Genomic DNA, 23,649 nt, shown 5'->3' on the forward strand with positions numbered 1-23,649 from the left:
TGCGCGTGTGCACCTTATTCTTAACTGAGTTATTTTCTCCGCGTGAAAAAAAAATGTCTTATGAGATCTGAATTATATAACTCTCCGGTTTATAAAAGTAGTGTATTTACAGACAGTAATATTATATAATCGATATAATAAGAGCGGAAGTATTAAATTTTCGAAGGAAGAGCTTTTTTTATGGCCGCAAACGAATTTTGTCGGTGCGCGGAAATACTCGTAAAACATTGAAGAGCGGGACAATTTATTTTTATGGAAATACGCGTGTGCATAAAAGATTTTTGTAACGCGTATCCCGCGGAAAGTATATTCATTTGCAAACACAAGGATTTCGCGCGTCGCGTATCATGCGGAAATTAATTGGGTCTACCTGTAAATATTCGTCCGGGTGTGAAATTTTTACTCGTCTGCCGCGTCCGCAATCAAATCGTTCATGCTATGAATATCGCATAAATTTAATTTCGCATTACGTTATCTTGTTATGCGAATACGATTTGACCGCGCGACGCGACACGGCACTTTATTTCAATATTAAATGCGTTCCCGATGTTCTGTGCCTTTAATTATTAAATTTATGCGAGAAATTGCAATAGCACCGGAGAGACAAAAGGAAGGTGCGAGCGGAAAGTAACAAGAGAGGGAAGCGCCATTAAAAATGCTGAATAAACATGAAGGTGCGGAGGAATTCTTTTTACTCTGAATACTTGTGTATAACCGTCGCATGCACGCATTAGTGCAAATGACGCGAAATTTGTGAATAATGTCATCCTCTTGAAATTATTGCGATTTTTAAATGAATTGCGTCGTCGATTTATCCATCTCACCTCCAAAAGTTATATTTCACATTCTTTTAATAAATTATTTTAATTTAATGCTTAATTTACAATGAATTTCTCATCACATTATTATGAAATGTGCAGTTTCATAAGCTGCATTATCGAATTATCACGGCTTGTTAGACGAGTCTGACCTTCCCTGTCTTTTTCTACTTCTATTTCTAGAATGAATTTGCATAGAGAAATCGATTGGAAAGTTCAATCACTTTTAATCAACATTTATGGAAATAGGTTTTAAGTGAGTTAAGAGAAATATCTAAGAGAAATATCTTGTAACACATTTTGACAAATGAGGGATGCAACTCTCATATATATTAATGACACATTTTCAATGAAAATGAAGATCCGCAATTAATGACACATTTTCGTTGAAAATAAAAGTCACGTAAATTAAATGTCCATTAGAAAAGATTGTTAAATATTAAATATATCAAGATGTCAGAGCATGAAGGCGAAATTAACGAGACTTCTACGATATTGTTAGCAGTCGCCGGGTTGAACTTGATCGCCAGCGAGCCGGCGACCACGACGAGTCTCTCCTTGGCATCGTGGTCGACTTAAGACGACGCCGTCGAGGTCCATCGGGGATCAAGCCCCTGGTACCCTCACTAGGTGGGGATTCGGTGTTTCACGTGGAGGCGGAGCGACGTCGCGCGTCGGGATGCCGAACCGACGCGGGGGTGTCCAACCCCCGAGATACCTGGTGGGGAGCAGTGGCAAACGCAGTCCCCGACGGATCACCGAGACGGTGTAACGCGTTCCGCCGTCTCCGCTCGATACTCAAACGAGTCCTTAGCCACGTGACCGCGCCATCAAAAACGCGCACTGAGTCGAAACACTTTGAGTACCCTCGACCATCAGAGAGATCCAGCCGGAGAGCTTTCGCGATAAAAGCTCTCGGATAAAAAAAAGAAAAAAATAAATTTTCTATCAACTCCGATATTCGGAATCTTACGAAGATACGCGATAGATTATGACAAGACAAAACGAAAGGACTGTTGAGTTCTCGGAGTTAATCATGATATGCTAAAGTGCATGAAGAGTTTGTAATTAGCGTTTGCGCGGTCGCTTCGCGGTGAGACACGTGATTCCCGTGGGGTCATATACCCCGAGACCGTCGTGAATGGTGCTGAAAGGTGGTGAACGTGTTTCCTAAGGCCATTAAGAGCGGTTCGTGATGTTTAGCTGTTACGGGAGATTTTAGGTGTAGGGATTATCGAGGATAGACTACATCCTGATAAGGTAAGCTCTTCGTCACTTACGATTATTGATTTCGTTCATTCTTGCTAAAATCTCTTTAATACTTCGTTGTTCGTTAATCTGAAAAATTATTGCCAATCAATTTCGCGGATAGCGAATTATGCAATTTCTGTTTTGTCAACGAAAAAATAAAATTAATTATTTTTTTATCTTGAATATATTAAACACACACATTTCTTTTTATTTAATGTCTTACAAGATATATTTTTTTCATAAATTATTACTATATTATTTGCTATATATCGATAAAAACTTTTGAACAAAATAATTTTTACTTAATCTCTCTCTTTCTCTCTCTTTTTCATTATTCAACTAGATATTTTTAAGTTTCAACACTAAAAATATTAAATAAAGTTTACAAGATTCTGAGTTAAGAAAATCAATTTTATCTAAAACAAATCCTAAAAATACAAGCTTCTTATCTTCTTACATGTAGTTTAAGTAGTAAAAATCGTTTATTATTTAAAAGTTACACATCATTTTCAATCTATTGTTTAAAAGAAAATTTAAATTGATTAATCAATTTTGTTTGTTTTGTTCAGTTATAAAATAAAATTCAATTAATCTATAAAAGAAAAAAATCCGTAAACGATAATTATGGATAAAACTATATAAAAGGATAAACAATATTAATAATATCAATCCGCCTTTTAAACTTCTCTTACATTAAGTCAGTAGCATATTTATCGTAAAAAAAAGAAACGTTTAACGTTTTTTCACATCCTTAATATTACGCGTACATAGATTTCTGTGAGTAAATGTTAATAAAGAGTGTCATAGTGATTTTTCCTATTTTCTATTTTTCCTATTTTCTATTTTTGTACAACTTTCATAAGTGAATATATATCTGACCTGCATATCTAAATTGCAGCATTAAATTATGGAATTAATTCTTCACAAAGTTTGCGACGATGCGACGAGGCAGATTGACGTAGTGTCATCTCAAAGCGATTCGAGAACAATTATATATCCGCTGCGTTTTCTAAAGCGAAAGCTGCTGCACGAGCTCTTTCTTTTTCTTCTCACAGCGCTTTTATGTCCGCGATATTCGTGGCCCGCGGCGAGAGATCGTAAAATGTGACTGTTTCGCAGATGTACCTATCTCTCCGTGCTTCGTTCTTTCTCCTAAAAGGGACGGAAATAGCAACGGTTTACGCAATATCATTTATTCCTATTTTCTCTTTCCGCTTCTTCTGTGCCATGCTCGTAAAAATCGCTGTTAGATTCATCGAAAAATGGATATATTCTATTAAAACGTCAGTGTCTTGAATCACACTTCTTCTTAATTTTATTCTTTCGCGCATCGGCGACTTAATATCTGCTAAATATTTAATATCTTTGCGGTACTTTAGGAAAGTTCAATAAACAATTTTATAAAAATAGTAAGAGCGATATAAAAAAAAACTTGTAAAAAAATTTTTTAAAATTTGTTTATGATGTATACATTGAAAATAATAAAATTTTCAACAAATAATGTAAAAAGCAAATCTTTCAGTTATCATGTTACATGTTATGATGCATACTGTTTTATTTACTGATTTTATGTCAACTAATTAAATTTCGATTGTCTTTCATATAATAAATTTGCATAATAATAAACAGACAGATGCATATAAATTATTTACAATAAAGCATTTTGCAAACATTTCATATATTTTGAAGGGAAAAAAGAGAGAGAGAGAGAGAGAGAGAAAGAAATTATACTTTCAAAAAAGTTTAGAATAAGATTGGAGATACATAAAGAAAACTCTTAACATAAGTTTGAATTACACGCAGAGAGTTTAATTACTTTTAAATAAGCGCAGTATATCTTTGGGGATTCCTCTTCTAATAGTTTCCCACGACGCAACACGCGAAATAGGTAGGGAAGGATAATCATTTGAGCTATCCTACCGCAGAATTCGCATTTTCCATTAATTATGGGACGATCCGTCCGCCAAGCCATTTATCATTTAGATATTAATTCGTTGTTTTTCGCGTCGGAAAGTATATTTTTATTTTGATTGATTTTATTAGTTGATATCGATCGAATTAGCGGAGTATCGTTGAATTTCTGGATGGTAAACGTTTACATTACACGTTGATTTTTTTTCCAGACGAAATAACGGGCGTGATTTCTTTTTTTTTACGATCTTTTTTTATATCTCTAATTTGCATATGTCTATCAATGTTTAATATAAAGAGCTTTATTTTTTATGATTATACATATTTTAGTTATTACGTCAGCTTTTTAACTGTACAAAAAGTATGCTTCAAAATAATATTACGAGCAACATAAAATTAAGCTGCCTGTGGACATTTAAAGCTTTGACAAAAAATCTCCATAATTTTGCTTCTACACAGTGTTTTTAAAAGACGCATTTCTCTTTTTAATAAATATATAATATCTACATCGCGTGAAAGTTACTATGAAAAGTTATCTTACATAGACTTCCCACATTTCAACGAAGTTTACCATTATCCCGTTGTACGGAATTATCATTCGAGTTAAAATTTTCCCGCGATGCGCGAACAATAAATCGCGCGATTTTCGCCATTTAATTCAGATTATGGAGAACACTAATCAACGTCACAAGTCCGACAGGGACTGCGGGTCGCGAAGAAATGCGGTTCAAGAGATACGCCCGATTGCGTAAATCTCATCTGCCGCTTTAAGGCGGAACGAAATTAGCATTGATTAACTTAAACTACTTAAGAGAAAGAGCGCGCGCGCGCGCATCCTTATATGGGAAACTTGGTAGTTAGATTAACTCGTGCGGCAAAGTAAGTTACAGTACATGACGCATCCATTTTCCTGCAAGCTTTTTTCCTCTTATCTCGCTCCTCTCATCTTCGCGGTTTAAACGCGACTCGCCAGCCAGTCACGCCGCCGTCGCTAGCGTCAGCCGCGCGCTTTATAAGATTTATGCGGAAATGATATTACACGAGAGAGTGTGTTACATGAGACTAAAGGGGAACTGCGCTTGTCGAGCGTTTAATAGTCGGGGCGATAGGCATTTACGCGCGTACATAATTTATAAGCGTATTAATTCATGTATTCTCTCTCTCTCTCTCTCTCTTTGTTTCTAGATCACACTCTTAATTTTATATTTATACCTTTTTATAATCGCTCTAATTGTGCATGATTTTTTTTATATAATAATCGGATTACCACGCTATTATTTCTCGAAGATTTTAAAATGAACATTTGCATTCTTGATTTATTCTTGATGACATCTACTCATTTTTGAGATCGATTTAACGACAGGTGACGAATCGACAAAATTTTGCGTTTTTTGATATATATAGAATACATGTATTTTTATAAATTGAAGTCGATCAATTCTCTTTTAGCTTTCTAACGTTTACTAAAGCCCGTATCGTAAAATCTATTTTATGAAACGTTTAACATTTTTATCGGCGCGAGAGATTCTCCTTTCGATCAAAATATTCAGTATGCTATTTTTGGTTTAGGGTCGAAAACGTATTCCATCGGGATTGTATTGCCGGTTCAATCTTTGTACCGTAAATATAGATTAGTTTAACCGAGACGTGCATCGATCGCCCGTAGCTGAGCTAATAGGTTTCAGTCGGAAGGAAGGTGCACTAGTCTCTGCTAGAGTTCGCTTAATTAACCGTGCCAGCTATTTTCTTCTCTATCTGTTCGTTTCTTCGATGGGAACGTGCGATATAATTGAGAAGAGGCAACGCGCCTCGTGAATATCGAACGAATTGGTGGAAACAGTGATAGTTCGGATATCTCGATGTATTATAGAAATCTCTGAAATATATCTAGCATCTCGTATTGTTTCAAAATATTATTAAATGCATTTGGCGATAATTTGATTTATATATAAAAAATAAATAAAAGAGACCTATTTTTTGTAAGTAAAAATAAATCGTTTATAAAGTTAATATTAGAGTATATTATATTTTTTTAAATATTTTATATATTTTTTTTAAATATTAATATTAGAGTTATATTATATTTTCTTAAATCTTATATAAATTTTTTTAAATGTAAATATTTAAGATAAAGAGATACTTTAGGATAAAAAGATGCCGAGTTTTAAATTCTACGAATGTATTCGTTAATTAACTTGAAAGTGATAATTTAAATCAGTAAAATCATATTTTTCACAGAGTATTAGAATTCGTAAAACGTATTCAAATATATCAAATTTCTGTTCCAATCGTTTCATGCATTTTACAGGTTTGTTTCAATCAATTTTCACATGTTTTACAAATTTAAATTTTTACAAATTTTTACAAATTTATTAGCATTTATCGTTGATATTTATTTTTACCAATGCACACGTAATAACAATTTTAATTTGTACTCTAGCTTACAAGCTGGATACTACAGTTTCATTAACGGGTGCAATTGATTTATTCGTGTAAAATGTAAATTTAATCGTGTTATTTCTCTCGGCATTCCATTAAAATAAAAATAACGAATTTGACGCAGAGCGTTAAAATTCCAAACGCGTTGCATAAGTGAAGTGATGCATAGATCCTCGCAAGGATTCGACGGTTCCATTATTTATGAACATACCTTGTACACGCTGCTAGCTCGTTCTTCTGAAATGACGGATTTGTGACTCTCGATATTACTCGAGTTCGCCTCGCTTTCAAGTATCGTTTAACTTTCTACTCATGCGGGTCATGTAAGTGCCGAATAGGAAGTACCGGATATCGATACGTATACGTACATATATGTGCGGGTGTGTCTGTGAGTGAGTGATATATGTGCGCTTATATTTAAGAGCGCTGCTGGGGAGAGGGTGGAATGCGACTATCGGTTCGAAAAAAGAAAGAATGAAGGCAGGAGAGACAGAAAAAGAGACAGGAAGAGAGAGAGAGAGAGAGAGAGAGAGAGAGAGAGAGAGAGAGAGAGAGAGAGAGAGAGAGAGAGAGAGGAAAGAGCAGCCAGGAGCGAATCGTTTTAAACTACCATCCACTTCACATTCCCGATTTCAGTTAGAGACTTGTTTATTTCCTTTTTGGACGCTTCTCGTGGACTTCCGTGCATTATACTGGTGGCTCGTGCGCCACCAGAATGCAGCGCAAGAGGCGAAGGCATAAGAGTGGTAAGGGAAAAGGGGATTGCGAAGGGTGGACTATCGGTGAACTATCGGCGAGTATCTTACCGACTTCTTTTCTCCTATTTGCTTTTTTCCCGCCCATTAAGAATCTTGACAATCGATTCGGCATTTTCTCCTTCATCGCGATTTATACGATTTCCCGAAATGCCAATTGCTTCCACCAGAAGGGCGAATTATTTCGAGCTTTTTGTGTCTCTGCAAACAAAAAAAAATTAACTCGAAAATATAAATTGACATTATACAAAATGGAATAGAATATTAACCTCGTAAAGATAAAATTATATTACACAGAGAAAATAGAATAGAATAGAATAGAAAATAGAGAATAGAAAATAGAAAATAGAAAATAGAAAATAGAAATTTTGAAAAATTTATTAAGTATTCTTTTTTTATTAAATATAAATATTTATGGAATATAAATATATCATATTGAATTTTTATTATATTCAATATTATTATATTCAATATAACATATACATATTATATTGAAGATAATACTAACAAATACAATCTGTACCCTTTTACATTTTGCATTCAAACGATAAATATAAATAAACTTCAGTATCAGGTACTTAAGCTTAGAATAAAGGATAAACCAATGAAGAATGTATTCGCGGCGATGACACGGTCGACTTTCACGTGCAATTAACGTTTTAACGTCCCAGTTTCTACACAATAGACGATGCCGGCCGGTGTTTTATATTGCGAAAACAGTTTAATAAACGCGGCATTGTTTAGCTCATGGTATAACGAGCTGCTGAAAAATTTCGATTATTTTACGCCGGGCGTTGTCGAGGCATTGTGACAAAAACCGCAATTATCGATATATCGCTCGGCGCTCACCGTGTCGCATCGTGTTGCATGTAAAAATTGGACGCATCAGCCATTGAAGGCGAAGGGCGTTAAAATGATTTATGCTCTCTTCTCGGTTTATATGTTGCCTCCGGTGCGCTCGCGCCCGCGGACGCGGATATCCGAAATTTATTAGCTTGACAACCGCAGCAGCTCACTCTTCAGCAACAAAGAGGATATCGTTTACCTGCTGTAAATTTGCGACGATTACGTTACACAACGTGGTCCACGTCCAGGTGGATCGTATCTCACTAGACTATAATTTTTTGCACGCCATGCTATAAATCTTGTAAACTCGAAGTTCAATCACGGCGAACACAATGTCGTTTTATTTTTTTCTTTTAACGTTTCTCGATATCTCTTTAGCGATTTCATTTTTTAAAGATATTTTTTAGAACTCTCTTTAAAGATTCCTAGTGTTTGAAGACTTTGATTCTCTGAATATTTTTATTACCGTTATTTTTAGCATTTGCAAAAGAACGTTTGTTAAACAATTTCGTATAAATTATAAACGAGTCGTAATTTGATTCGAGTATTACCAGGAAAAAGCACGCTATTTTAGAATAGAATTGCATTCTATGAAAAACTTCTAAATATAACATTTCACGCGTATTGATTTGATTAAATGGAGGAACGCGTAGATTTTTTCGAGATTTATAGGGTAACTTCGAAAATAGTCAGCCCAATTTCGCTGAAGATAGTAAGCTCGTGCATAATACAATACCTGCGATCTGTAATGTCCTACGCGACGCTCCACCGCCGTAGCAGAAGAAGAACGAAGGGGTGAGAGCCACGAGGGGGTGGAAGAACGACGCGGAGAGGGCAAAGAGCAAAATCGTTTAGCACGCGATCTTCTCGTAATTCTGCACGCCAGCGATTCGAGCACGCTTCTTCTTCTTCGTCCCTGTCCGACGTGTTACACGTGTTACACGCCGCTGCCACGCAAACGGAGGGTGGAGATGCACTCCTCTTCTGTACGGCCTTCAGCGCGGGCATCGCACGCGTCGCACGCGAAGCCTAATTGATCAGTGGATCGTTAACACGCGCTCGCTCTTTCTCTCTCACATACACACAACGCATACATGCAACGTGCACACACACGCTCTCTTTTTCTCTCTTGCCTCGAATGGATTGATTATAGCGAGAGTACGGTCGATGTAGAAGCGCAGCACGACTCGAGCGAGCGTCGCGAATTCTCAACCCTGAGTTTTCAGTACAGATCGTTATATGGAGGCTGCTGCATTTTGCAGATTCAAATTCAATTTGCAAATTCATAATTTTAATTTGTAGAGAGCTCTTTTTCTGATAATCTAATTTTTATTTCGCGATTGATTTTAACATAAAAAATTTTAATTTAAAAAATGTACTGCTAACAAAAATTTGAAAGTTTTATATAAATTTTGATTAATTTCTTATGTGTACGAGCGTAATCAATGAATATCTCTATAATTGCAAAAATTGAGCAATTATTAGTCGAAAAAGTTGTCCTGCTTGTGAAGGCAAAATATTATATTCGTGAACTAAATGGATTTTATCTTGGTAATTCTTTTTTTGTCATTTCAAGGTTTCACCGTATAAGTAATTCATTATGATTTGCATACGGTTATTAAATTTTCTTATAAAATATACTTCAAAATATACTTTTACATATATATATATAATAAAAATTTCAATGGTTTTGTTATATTTTTATTATTTCTCTTTTCCGCAATATGTTTATTAAATTAAAAAAAAAATTTATAATCGTAATTTATTTGAAACAGCACTTAAAAGTATGGACTGGACAGCATGAGTCGAAAGAAAAATACAAATTTTATAAACTTTTTTAAACTTTTATAAACTTTTTTCTTACATATTTTTTAAATTTTATAAAATTTAATCTTGCACTTTGTTCCTATTATATCGCCCTTTATATCGCCCGATTGACGGATAAACTTCCACATGTGTAAACACTTGCTTAGAATGGTGACGCCTTTTTTGAAGTTGGCACACCAATTTATTTACGCGATGAACGATCCCGCGAAATTAAATCGCTCGCACGTTCGCTGTACACAATCAGATTCGAGCGTCACCCCGCCACGATATCGGTGCGGCTACTGTTGTCATTCGGATGTAATTTACTCGTGTGGCCGAACTCGAAAGTTACGGTGGTGCGTTGACGTTGTCGTCGTATATTGCGTTGACGTGCACACATTCAATCTTTGTTCTCTGCGATGTCGATATAGCTTAAAAATTGCGCATTACATTTTAATCGCGATCGTTGTCTCGCATTTTGAAAATAAGCTCATTATGTAGGTGATTTTAAAACTGCAATATCTGGCATATAGTGTGATAGAGATTTTCTATTGCACATAAATAAGCTCGAAAAATAAAATAAAAGAATATATATCTTGAAGAATATATATCAATTTTAATATTAGTATTTGTTTTATTATATTGTATGTATTCTTAAATGGTTTGTAATTTCTTTATAAAGAAATAAAAGATTCTTCAAGTTAGAATAGAGATTCAATCGGAATCTCTAAAATATTCCCATCAGAAAACTCAGAAAAAAGTCAAAAATACGAATTTTGTCAGCTTCATAGGTAATTGTTATTCAATCACTCTCTTTCGAAATAAAATTGAAGCACAGTATGCGAATCTAACAATAAGAATCCGTGTCAGCCTTGGTTTCTATTTGTCGTCTTGGCCTCACATTTTCCTTTCCAATATCTAATTTTGCGGCAGCTGCCCTCGACGATGAAACCGAGGAACCCTTTCCCGTGACGGCTTCCCGAATTAACTCCGGACATTACAAGGAGAATTTCCTGGCTCGATCTAAGCAACTGGTTACCAAGGGGGAAGCTATGTTCATCGATGTACAATATTCCGTAGTCTTATCAAGTGCGTTTTACAACGGATATTAATAATTTTGCTAAAAGTATATTAAAGTTTCATATATACAGGGTGTCCCGAAACTAACGCTTGATATTTTAAAGGCAGATTCTCTGGCCAATTTAAACACGATTTTTCCTCAGCGAAAATGTCGAGGGAGATCATTATTTTTTGCATATTCCCAATTTTTGTCATCATGTATCTTTCTAACTAAGCCTTAAATTAAAATTCTATTAAAGTAAACTCTACCTAAAATTAACTAAAGAATGTGATTTTATTAATATTTTATTCCCATAAGCCTTAGTTTGCGAAAAACCCTTTATTTTCAATCGTTTATAACTCGAAAACTATTAGTGCCGCGACATTTTCGCTGAGGAAAAATCGTTTTTAAATTGGCCAGAGAATCTGCCTTTAAAATATCAAGCGTTAGTTTCGGGACACCCTGTATATAAAGTTATTTTCTCAGTATTTTAGGTTCTCAATATTTTAATATAATTTAGTTGTTACACTCAATAACACACTTTTCACTGAAAAGATAATCATATCAGAAAAAAATTGACGTATACAATTTTATAGACGGAAATGTCAAAAAGTATATCGCGCGACGGCGTGTCAAACTGTATGTTTAACACGATTAGCGTGTCCGCAATGAGTGAATAATAAATTTGAGATATTGAAGACACGCGAATCCGTGTGATAAATGATAAAGATCGTCCTCTTTTTATACGAACTGAATATATCAAATATCGACAAAAGAAATAATGACTAAAATATGTAGAACAAAAGCGAATTAAGTATAATTTGTTATAAATTTGTAATACAAAATTACACGCGAAAGAGAAATAATCATAATTACAGGAAAGAATATTAGAGAAAAGTATCTCTCCTTTAATATCTCTCCTACCCTTTGTTTAATCGGGGCGTTTAGCTCGGATAAACGAATACACTTTGCGTCCCATGCAAAACATGTCAAGCGGTCGTTGCCGGAAATTCATCTAAAATGCGACACGGCGAATCTTACAAGAAACTCATTATCATACCGTCGATAATACGGCGCATAATATTGTGTACACACACACACAGTCGCGGAGTCGTTCATCAGGCACCGCGTGATGATAAATGGACGCTTAATCCGTCGTGATAAATGACAACGGAAAAAATTGAAAACCCGTCCGATCATGCGACCGGATTTAAATTCGCGATTCGATAGATTTAAATTTACTATGAGACAGTTCTCTTCACACGGCGGAACAAAAACGGTGTCGCGTCGCGTTGCGTTGCGTCGCGCCGACTTGGCGCCGGAAAATTGCTTCGAATAAATATTGTATGAATTTGTGCCCGACGTAACGAAATTTCGGAAAATTGCACGCCCGATTTTATGGTCGACGTATCGCGCGTTCACGCCGCGAGAGAGAAAATCGTTTTTATTTTGTCAAGTTGTTCGGTTCGATTTGCGCACAGCATGTATCGCATCTCGATAATATGCATGACACTTCATTGCATTGTATCGTTCTCATTTACATGAAAATTCATTGCGTAGACATTAAATGTTTTTGAAAAAAATTACGCGAGGAACATTGAATATATTGCTCGTTGAAAACACCGTGTTATAATTTTTCATTTATTATGCCATTTATTTAAAACTGTTATTTATTTGAAATATCAAATGGAAAAATTTCGTTAAAAAATTCTCCTGTTTTCGCAAGCAATGTATCGTTCTATTAACACAATATAATAGTTATACACAATTTAATAAATTTTAATGCACAGGCAGAAAAAATATTTTAATATATTATATATTGAAATTGTATTCGTTATTTTATTAGTATAAATTAGTTACAAAATACATGTTGTTACACCAAAACAGCGAATTTATTATATTTAAATAATTATTAAAATAACAAAATAATCAATTTATACCAATATAGCAATGAAAAAATAAAGATCTAGATCCAATTTATATAATAGAAATGTCAAAACAAGTGCAAAAAAATTATAGAGAGGAAGATAAGTGCGGAATAATATTCGGAATGAAGAACAATGGTGATAAAAAATTGGAGTAAAATCACCGTCTCGATCAAGAGGTCAATCGTCAGGAATTACCTTCGTTTGTTGCTGCAGCATGCGGCCTTCTATTCGGCATAGCGAGTTGCAGTTATCCCCCTCTCCCCTCTCCTCCATCCTTTCCCACAACGTCCCTACCGCGCCTCCCCCGCGTTAATGTATATTTATGTATTAAACAGGCATTATTTATACGGCCGATGAATATGCATTGTTTGGTGGCAGTAGCGAGGTGTCGAGTGCAGACCCGTCGCTATCACTGCCTCATCAATCACATACAGTCCCACCGGCCCACCCTGTGCCACCTTCCTCCCTTTCCCTTCACGGTGCCGTATCCATCGCGTCCCACGTTCCTCGCTCTCATCATCCCTCTCGCGGACCCGCAGAGGAGACCCGCTGTGTCATCCCCTTTCTCGTTCCCTGCTTTTCCGCAGTTGCACTGTTTCGCGTTGTCCCCCGCCAACATCACCGGCCGCAATTGACACTAATTTACGTAATTTTTTCCGGGCGCCCACATGTCACCGCGTTACGGCGCACCCTCGAGCAGCGCGTGCTCGATGTGCGCGCGGGATACCAGGGGATGCGGTTCGCGGATGCAAGGGCGAGCGAACACGGGAAAAGGGAAAGGGAAACGAGGCAGAAATATCGAGTCACCGAGCCTCGGTGAATGGTTATCCGCGGCCATCCCGTGCGGCGATATTCGGAACGTTAATCGAACGAATCAATCGGATGCGAGTCCGTCGCCAAAACTGAGTTTCGGACGCGTGCGACTTTTTCCGCGCTCCGTAGGCGCGAGCTCTTTTTTTTTTTTGGGAAACTTGGAAAATTCGCCGTATCGCAAATATCGCGTTTCGGCAGATCAATATCTCGAGAAGGATTAGAAAATAGCTACTTGAATCTTTAAAAAGATCATCGGAATATTCTCGCGATAGATGCTAGAAAAATGAAATTTATTCTTGTTCTTCTTGTCTAACAAGATTACGTTATAAACAGTACGAAAATCAATTTTGCATTGTAATATGAAATATATAGAGTCGAGACTTGCATTTAGAAGACATTTTGAACAAAGTTATTTTAAGAAAAAGTTTGCAACGTCATAAAAATATTTTATGATAATCTTATCTCATTTCCTTCGTTCTTGTTATCTCAAATGGAAAGTCTATGAACAGTTGGGTTGGCGATGCGCAACTCTTGCCGTCCTTACACGCATGGATCAAAGGGATTCATGTAACCGTCTGTGCACTTTACGGTGGCACGTCGCGGTTGGCCCCAAGCGTTACCGCTAAATCATGCTAGATATTATTACAACGGACTCATATCTCCGACGTTGCTACGTACACAGAAGAGATAATGGTAACACGAGCAGTAGATCTTGTGAGACTAATTTAAAGAAATTAAAGCTCGGTGTACAGTGTGCAAATATTATTCCAAAAGTAGTAGGCAAATTGAGACTGGTCAATTGTTAGATAATTTTCTTCGGGAGAAAGATTGCATTGTATATAAAATTAATATAAAAATTATTTTTCAGAATGTTGTATTAAAATAATAATATATGAAGAGAAGTGCATATTTAAATTTTTAAACAGCATATTTTTTAAAGATGAATTTTATATATATATGTATACATAAAATGCATATATAAAATATAAATTAAAAAATCATGCATATATAAAAAATAAATTAAAAAATATAAAAATCTAAAAAATTTGTATCTTTGAAAGATAAAGGAAGGTTGATGAAAATTCGAAATTGACAAAATTGCTATTCCTGTTAGTTTATTTTATAATATTTATTAATGACAAGGATAATCGCATTACAGCTATTTAAAATCGAGCTGTACCATTCGATGAAATTTGCCGACAATTCGCACGGGAATATCAGCTAAAATTCTTTTTATTTCCGGATATTCTCTTTCGCCGACTCGAATTAGGTTCCCTCGTACGACCTTTATTGCCCGTTCTTCTGGTAAGCATCGCCTAATATCCTAGTCAGGACTCGCACTCGAGCGGCTCACTCGATCCTGTAACGATCCTGCGAATTCCTCTGATGTCGCTTCCCAAATTCCCAACATTTCCGCGATGAAAGTTTGATTTCCGCTGTGAACTTCCATTTGTCCGCTATGGAATTCCCTTTATGTCTTGCCATATAATTTTACGAATTTGTGTGGAACATACGAATCGACATATAGACATATAATATGGATATATTTGAGGATGTTGACTCTTAACGGTTATAATTATATATAGATAATATGACGATATATATAATTGCTAAAGTTGAATTATTTCGAGATATTAATAAATAAATAACATATTTAAAAAACAATCTATATATTATATTTTATAATTATATTTTCCAATTTGTTATTTCGATTTTTCTAAATTTAGGCTTTTCGTTAACATAATTTATTTAATTTGAAATGCTGCCGATTTTAGCTCTTTTATCGCATTAAATGCGATAAAAAATAGAGTGATATAATATATTTTAATATGAAATATGCACATCTAATAATATAAAATATAAATTAGTACCACATTGAAAACTTTTTTAACTTATCCAGAGATATCCGATAAAAGAATCAGCCTATAAAAAAGATTGGACATATTTTGCACATGCATGAATTTGTAATTTTAACAAAGGCACAATTTAGTGAGGCAACTAGCCGTCCCGTTGAAATAAAAAGTATTTGACATTGCGGCGTTTGCAGCAGCGGACATTTACTTTGAAATATGCAGCCGCTTGCGGCGCATTCTTTTCTTTATATAACATCGTAGACAGCCATTGCGACCCCTTTCCATGCCACGATATTGTGCGTCTCGACACGGAAAAAAAAATAAAATTATGATCAACTGTACAAACTCGGTTGAAAAGTGTGTCAGCCGCGTCCAATTAAATTGCGGATTGTAAAGAATTAACTATTCGCACTTCCTAAGCAAATAGATTATGCTTTACAAAATACCGAAAAATACTGAAAAAGTTTCAACGAGTTGCAACTTTTTCATTTGCGATTTTTGTGTATCGTTGCTGTTTGTTCCCTCAGTAGCAATTGTTTTTTTTACACGAAACTTTTGTAAAATAATTTATCTCAAATAGCTGTAGAATCGTGTATAAATGTAGCATGCGCGAATGATAAACATGTTTCATTAAGAAATTAAATAGTATTTTAATTTTGGAAGAGATCACATTAAGATATAAAAATTAAAATATTGTCGCACGCATACTGTCAGTTATAACTAATATAATTATAATTATTGATTATATAATTTATAATTGAAGGTAAACGAGAATTAAAGAGTGAACACTTGAACTGAAAGTTGAGTCATGATTGCACATTCTACTGATTAATTGCAGTGAAAGTGGCGAGTTGAAGGAACGAGGGAAATGTAGCACGGTAGTTTCGCGTATCTTCCGCAGCTACTTAAAAGTTCCGTGACGAGATGCACTTCCTCATGGGTCTAGTCACTGACTTAATCCCTTCTGCAGGGGCAAGGAGTGCTTCGAGGAAAAAGTCGTTTTACAACGGAAGTACGCTTATATACTACTGTAATAAAGCAGTCGTATGTCTCTCTTACGTAAAAATATATAAGCTTTAGCTCTCTGATAGCTTTTGCTATTAGAAGCAACCAGTGATTATATAAGTCTTATTTTACATAAAACCACGCGAAAGCGGATTCTTTATTTTATAATGAATATTTGAATTTGTTTTATAATGAATATTTGAATGTATGATTTATTTATGTATATAACTTGATTTATAAATCTTTACATTTCTTTTTAAATGCATGATTTTCGCGCAATCTTAGAATTGGAAAGATTTTCCTCGTGATTGGCTAAAAGGACGAAACAATTGCATATTTTAATTATAAAAATTAATGCGTTCAATAAAACAGTCATCACGATGATCTATTGACACAATAATAGTTTCGCCAATATACTATAACGAAAATTGGACCGATGCGCGAAGCTGGCAGCGTTCAACCCCCAGCGTGAAATCCTTAGGCATGTACGATGAATGAGCGAGGGTGTTTCATTGGGCTCGCACGATCGATTCCGCATATAGCGTAAATAAAGGATGGTTGGTACGAACCGGATCGTTAACAATCATTCACTGTCCGTTACGACTCAAGCAACGACTTGTCTGCCAATTTGTCGGTCCGTTTTGGAAAAGTGGAGTGATTGAACCAAATATATTGCGTAAATGAGCGCAACATATTGAACTCATATAATTTTAATATTCTAGTTTTGATAAGCATTAGGGTACTAAAATTTCTTTTTAGTCGTTATAATATAATAAACGACTAAAAAGTATTGAACTCATATAATTTTAATATTCTAGTTTTGATAAGCATCTGTCACTTAGAAAAATTAAGGTACTAAAATTTCTTTTTTATAAATTTATTATATTATAATAAACGACTAAAAAGAAATTTTAGTACCTTAATTTTTCTAAGTGACAGATGCTTATCAAAACTAGAATATTAAAATTATATGAGTTCAATACTTTTTAGTCGTTTATTATATTATAACGACTAAAAAGAAATTTTAGTACCCTAATGCTTATCAAAACTAGAATATTAAAATTATATGAGTTCAATACTTTTTAGTCGTTTATTATATTATAACGACTAAAAAGAAATTTTAGTACCTTAATTTAGTCGTTTATTATAATATAATAAACGACTATATTTCTTTTTTCTTGATTGCTCTAAAAACAAAATTTTATTGTTGCATTGTATCAATGAATTTCTGAATCACTGTCATATTTTAGATATGTCATTTTCAGGTCACAGTAGAAATGTCATTTATTTTCACGCGTCTGAAAAAATTCTGAATATTTTTTAAATTGAATTAAATGCTGCTGAAAAAAGCATGCAACAATATTGTTCCTTCTTACAAAAAAATACAATATAATTAAATTTGGAGATGGATAAAAAGAATGATGAGGAAAATATATATTTGTAAAGATTTAAATACGTTTATGTTAATGGCGAGAAGAGAAAATCCGATCGTCAGCACGCTATCATAATAAATTTCAATCTTTCCTCCTCTTCCTCTTCCTTTTTTCTCTCGCAGAAATGGACGAGCGGCTTACTTTCGCGGTATTGCCTAATATTCATCGTCAGAATGAAACAATTCGCGAAAGCCAATTCGCTTTATGAAACACAGGGTATCTCGTAACCGCGCGAAATATGCCGCGGAGAAGAAAGCGCGCTCCACCCGCGCGCACTCGGTATTTCTATCTTCCTATTACTTTCTCGGCCGCCTCTGCGTTGTTGTTTCTTTCGGCGGTATTCCCTTATTGCCTTCTCTCCCGCGCGCGTCTCCCCCACCCTCGTAACTTTCCTTGAACTCATCACGTCCGCGCCCTCCACGTCGCTCCCTTTGTTTCTTTTCCGTCGATGTGGTCCATCTGTCCGTCCGCGTCCTGACGTTACCGTTTCACCTTTTCCCGGCTGTTGCAGCGTTTCTTCCGCACGTCCCGACAAATGGCCGCCTCGTCCTTGCCTCCCCTCGTCGTTTCGTCCTCTCCTCCCTAATTCCTCAGGATCTCGCCTCGTCCTCCGAGATGTTTTTCCTACCGTGCGGCCGCAGCTTGCCTTCGGGTTACATTCCGGGTTGCCGGATCTCCGGTCTCTCCGCTGTAAACACTGCAAGCTCGCATCGGTTGGATACAATCCGCGGGACGAGCCAGCGAACGCTTTCGACCGCATTTCCCATTTTCCACGCGGCTGCCGGGAGATCGAAAGAGGATCGCTACCAATCACTCACTGTCCACTACAACTCAAGCTGCCAGATCGCGCGCGCGAGTATCGCTTGTCCGCTGGATCGATTCGGCGTTTCTTCGGCGGTCGATGCTAATTTGTTCGTTGCTCCTGCTATTTGTTCGAGGCAATCGACATTTGCGGAAGAGATATCGGTTATCCAGTTCGTATCGCGCGAAACAACGAGATATCATTTCACGATAGCCATTTGGACTATAAACGTGAAGATATTAGAAAGCAATATTCAGAACAAAAATTGATAATTTTTATAATGGAAAAAGTTACATTTTTCTCAAATTATATGTATATATATTTATTTTTAGATTTATATAAACACAACTCGTAGATGAACAAGTTATAAAGATGGAGAATTGATATAAAATTAATACAATCGAGATGCGAGGTAGTTTATTTGTACAAGAGAAAAAGGAAGAGAGGAAAAGAAAGAGGACTGATTTAATTCCATAAGTTCCTTTAATTTAATTTTTATAAAAGCTGTATGTTGCAGTGAATATCGCATCTTTCGCGAGATGCATTTCATATAAATGTCTCATAACCGTTACTTCTAGATGACTTTTGAAAAATGCACGAAATCCACTCTCGCTTAAAATATTCGGCGCAGCACGATCATAAAACTTTGCGATATAGCAACGAACGGAGAAGGGTGTTTCATTTGACCACTTCGGCTTTCCCGTGCATAGCAAACGCGAAGGGGATGAGATCGAAGCCCATCACTCACTGTCCACAATAATCCAAGCAGGACGCGCACATCAGTTATCACTGACCGCTTTTTTGGCAGCGGACGCAAATTGAAATACTGTAATAGATACCTAAGTTATTAAACAGTATTGGCTTTAAGATTTTAAAATGCTACATACATTATCCTGGATCAAAGGAAACTTTTTTTGATGGCAAAAAAAAATTATATTTCTCAAAAATAATTTTCCTCTTTCTTGTTTTTTTCTATCTCTCTTTACCAATTAATATTACTATACAAAAAATTTTAAAGAGGCGCCTTTTCTCTCTCTTTATCAGAAAATATTATATATAAAATAAAAAATATATATTTTATACTTTCTGTACATAATAATTTTAGTTCACGATATCATATTTCTAACCAAATAGCTGAAATAACTAAAGGCATGCGCAAATAACGGAAAACTAGGAAACTTGATCGAGTCAGCGAGTCCCTGATATATCGAACGTTCAACATTTGCTCGTGTCAACAGAAAGAGGATCGGCTTCAAATAGAAGTCGTTTCGAGTTCACTTCGCCGTTCGTCTCGTTTTGCGCATTTTTTTTTCGTAGTCGGTCGAGAGGGTATCAACACTATCTTCTCTAATTCGACGGTTATCACGCAATTCTTTTTCTCCGAAACGAGAGAAATAATCTAAATTAGTACAGTTTATATCCCTTAGAAATGGCACAAAGTCGTCAAACGAAGGTACATTCAATTATCCTAAACTCTGGCGATGCAATCTCGAAGTATGAAGATTAAATGCACGCAACAGCAGGAGCAGTAACAACAACAACAACAAGAACGGCGATGCAACGTTTGCAACCGGGATTCGGTCGGCTTTTATTGTCGGAGATAACAATGGAGAGGCCATGCAGATGCCCGCCGCTCATAAAGCGCCTCTCTCCCTCTTTCACCCCTTTTCCCTTTTCCCCGTGCGCCGCTCAGCATCCGTCGAGGTGTTCGAATTTTTCCTCTTTACGCCCGAGGCCGCGTTCGTCCTTCCACCCCTTCCCCTTTTTCATCCCCGCGCGTCGCTCTTTTCCGCTGTTCTCCCTTTTATTGGCACGCCGGAATGTTTGCATTGCGAGACGGGCAGAGTGGCCGGCTGGTTCCGGCACGTATGTCGGTTTCATGAATTTCATTTGTAGCGACAAGACGATGCGTATATATTCGCGCCAGGTATGCCAGCAATTCGGCTGGATTTTTATAGATGGATATTTCTTTTTCCCTCTTTTAGCAGAGGAATCGAGCTTTGCGGTACGCCGACCGAAACAAGCTTCGAGAAAGAGAGAGATAATTGGACGCGGCTTTTTCATACGGCCCGTTCGATAATGAGCGAATGTTGTTCATAGTTGAAGAAACTGACCAGTGATTTCTGGTATAATGTTAAAATAAATGTTTTCGCTTTTTTGGAAAATTTTGACGTTTAGTTTCCTGCTAACCAAGTCATATTTTTTTAAAGAAACATGTATTTAAAGTCAACCGAGAATATTAAGATTTCTTTGCATTTTAATTATAATTCGGCAAGACTCTTCCTCGTTCAATTATATATTACAAATGTACGCTTAATAATAAATGTAATTGAAATTCAGATTTAGATAAAAAGATAAATGATGGTAAAAATATTCAATAATATAGTATAAAATGACTTATATTAAATCAAATAATATAATTCATAAATTTAATGTACTATTATATATCATTTTGTCACCTTCTCGTAATAAATTACATTTTATAATTATTTATAATTATTTAATCATACATTTATACATTCAATATTAGAGGTAATTGCATTGACTTAAGATATATATTGAAAGAAAGAGAAATATGAATATTTAAAATTCACTTTTTCCTCTTTGAGCAGTTCTTATTCACTATCATGATCCGTAGATAATAATCTTAATTAAATTTGATCGTACTCAAATTAATAGAAGTTTTACATCATTGCCTTGTGTGATATATATGATTATTCATTTTTCATATCTTCAAACTATTAAATTTTTTATCTATACATAAGTTGACTAAATTGATTGACATCCTTAAAGATTGAAATTTATCAAAATTTATACCCCGAGAAATTTTTATTTTTGCATATAAATATAACTTCTTGAATTTCATAAATTATATCTTTAATTTTTGAAGAAACTGATAGAGGTTAAGATCCTTAAATATTTAAATTTGCATGCTTTAAACTTTATCGCAAATTGTTTGATTATTAAAATCTTTGAATCCTCGAGACCAAGATGTATTTTGCATCTATTGTCCCTCGAGGCCTCTTCGGGTCTTTAGATTTTCGAATATTTGATACTCTTAAAACACTCCGAATAGAGTTTCTTGCGGATGTACCGATCAAAGAACAGACATGTTGATACGTTAGGTGTTAAACGAGACAGCCGGGAACGGATAGCGGAGAATAGTATTGGCTGAATAAGGGGATCAAAGTTTACTGGGCTCCGGAGAGATAGCATACAATTACATAGACATCCGCCTCGATCTAATATATTTTCTTCCTTGATAGTTTCCTTCAGCGTCTACTCATATACATAATATAGGCTATTTATTTATTTGAATAATATTCATAATATTCATTAAGCTTATCAATAATATTCATTAAGCGTATTGAAGTTTATTTTTTTTAATTATTTTTCTAGAAAATAAAGTCTCATATAAAAAAAACTTTATTCCACATTTTCGATTTATTTTTTTCATGTAAAATAACCTCCTTCGCGCTTGTACTATCAGTTTTGGGACACTCCATATATATGCTGTATTGATTAATAGACAGTAGGGAATTTTGGGATATTGCAAAAGAGTGATAGTGCAAACAACTTCAACGATATTCAATGTGTGACTCGTATAAACCAATATATCTTAAAATAATAAACTTCGTAAACGGGCATATGCAATCGATATTGACCGATAAATTTTCATCCAATAACAGCTGTTATATTTTGATAGTTTCAAATTTTTTCCTATTTTTCTAAAATAAATAACGTTGCAACGATAAAAAAAACCGATAAAAAATACTCAATCTGAACCTGTGTGAAATCTTTCCGATAAAACAGCATACAATCAATATAGTTCGATATTCATTATATTTACGCGCCATACTTGCTTTCGCAAATAGTGCATTATCGCGATTCGATAGTGCGCCAGAAAAATTACAAAAATTCAACGTCCATGATTAATTAATATGTTAGCTATGAACAAAAGTAACTCAAACGCGATTAATTGTCGGCCAATCGCACGAATTAACTCATTAAACTGAACATCGAAAGTTATCGCGGGATATCGTTCGAAAATCCGAATCTCATTGGAGTTACCTTGAGCAGGCTGCGCGTTAATTTCCATCTCGCGCCAGCTCGTTTTCCCACAGGTTCTTCCGTTTTCTCTTTCTCTTTCTCTTTTTCTTTCTGATGAAATTTTCACAGTGGTTTTCGCGAAATCCTTCCGAGGGATTGCGTGGATGGAGCGCATCGTCGGTCGAAGGGGGGTTGTAGCAGGTTTGTAGCCATTTGATATACAGCGACAGTTTTCGCGACATAAACGTCCCTTGAAGATCAAAAGTAGGTGGTGCGCTCATAGGAGATCTTCCCGAGGAAAAGGAGAAACATGAAGAAAGGCAAGAGAGAGAAAGGGGAAAGATATAGTAGGGTGCTCCACCATCAAATTCGACTCTCTGGCTTTCCTTCCACTCGCTCTCTTTATCTATCCTTTATCCTTTGGTCGTTCTTCTACCTTCATTCTCCCTTCAACTCTAATTTCTGCCTCCCTCTTTCATTTCGCTCTCGCATCTTCTTCCCCGTTCCCTTTTCAAGATAAAACTCTCCTCGTTCCCCCTCGATCGGCTCTCTCTTTCCTCTCTTTTCACGGCGTCGTCGTACCGCCGTGCGACTTCGTATTACTCGAGCTATGTAAATGAATTTCGTTTAATTATCTGGGAGAGGTCGTGCACCGAGGACGGCGGAAACGAGGGGGGTGCGAGGGTTAGCTCCCAAGAGAGGGCGACGTCGCTTTCGCTACACAGTTGAAGACTGCCCCTGAATTCACTGCGACGGCACTTTGCCAGCTTTAGAGAATTTCTCGAGTCCTCTCTCTCTCTCTCTTTCTCTTTCTCGCTTTCACCTTCTTCGTCTACCTCCTCTCTTTCCCTACCCTCGCGTACAAACGCTTCCTACCCT

General features: G+C 35.9%; 1 protein-coding gene and 1 long non-coding RNA gene across 10 annotated transcripts in view; one reads left to right on the forward strand and one right to left on the reverse strand.

Annotated features, from left to right (window-relative positions):
• Positions 1-23,649, forward strand: part of LOC145969368 (lachesin) — a 157,972-nt gene that overhangs the window by 14,097 nt on the left and 120,226 nt on the right. Inside the window, exon 1 of one of the 6 annotated variants that reach the window (XM_083095441.1) lies at positions 1,484-2,078. The exons of the other annotated variants lie outside the window; for them this stretch is intronic. The gene's annotated coding sequence lies outside the window, so the exon portion shown is untranslated. Of the gene's footprint in view, positions 1-1,483; positions 2,079-23,649 lie in introns of those variants that run through there. 6 annotated transcript variants of the gene reach the window in all.
• The window catches only part of LOC145969370 (uncharacterized), a 159,072-nt gene continuing 138,168 nt past the window's right edge, over positions 2,746-23,649 (reverse strand). For 2 of the 4 annotated variants that reach the window (XR_014438068.1, XR_014438067.1), the window contains 2 exons: positions 7,226-7,375; positions 2,746-3,221 (listed from right to left, as the gene is read on the reverse strand). This is a non-coding gene — a long non-coding RNA (uncharacterized LOC145969370). Of the gene's footprint in view, positions 3,222-6,328; positions 6,657-7,225; positions 7,376-8,762; positions 9,050-23,649 lie in introns of those variants that run through there. The other 2 variants (XR_014438069.1, XR_014438071.1) reach the window with 2 other exon arrangements.

The sequence above is a fragment of the Camponotus vicinus genome, unplaced genomic scaffold (genome assembly GCF_025532165.1).
Source record: "Camponotus vicinus isolate PSW18456_S1 unplaced genomic scaffold, iyCamVici1.0 SCAF_3, whole genome shotgun sequence".
In the NCBI taxonomy this organism is placed as follows: Eukaryota; Metazoa; Arthropoda; class Insecta; order Hymenoptera; family Formicidae; genus Camponotus; species Camponotus vicinus.